The sequence below is a fragment of the Chrysochloris asiatica genome, unplaced genomic scaffold (genome assembly GCF_000296735.1).
Source record: "Chrysochloris asiatica unplaced genomic scaffold, ChrAsi1.0 scaffold00092, whole genome shotgun sequence".
Taxonomy (NCBI): Eukaryota; Metazoa; Chordata; class Mammalia; order Afrosoricida; family Chrysochloridae; genus Chrysochloris; species Chrysochloris asiatica.
In genome coordinates, this window is record NW_006408610.1 from 3,055,557 (window position 1) to 3,056,079 (window position 523).

The following is a 523-nucleotide window of genomic DNA, read 5'->3' on the forward strand; positions in this document are numbered from 1 at the left end:
AGTAAACCATGTGGTTGTCAGATTCAAAATGGCCAATACCAGTCCATTTCAGCTCACTAATGCCTAAGATATCAATGTTTATGCGTTCCATTTCACTTTTGACAACTTCCAGTTTTCCCACATTCATACTTCGTACATTCGGAACATGTTCCGATTTTCAATGGATGTTTACAGCTGTTTCTCTTCGTTTTGAGTTGTGTCCCATCAGCAAATGAAGTTCCCACAGGCTTTTCTCCAGTGGGCATCATCACAGTCAACTGTACTTTAAGGAGGCAGCTCTTCCCCAGTGGCATTTTGAGTACCTTCCAACCTGAGGGGCTCATTTTCCAGCACTATATCTGACAGTGTTTCTCTGCTATTCATAAAGTTTTCAGTGACTAAAGATTTGGAAGTAGTTTGTCATTCCTTCTCCCTCATCTGTCTTCGACTGGAAGTTCATCAGAAACCTGTCCATGATGGGTGATCTTGCTGGTATTTAAAGTACCCATGGCATAGCTTCCAGAATCACAGCAACTCACAAGCC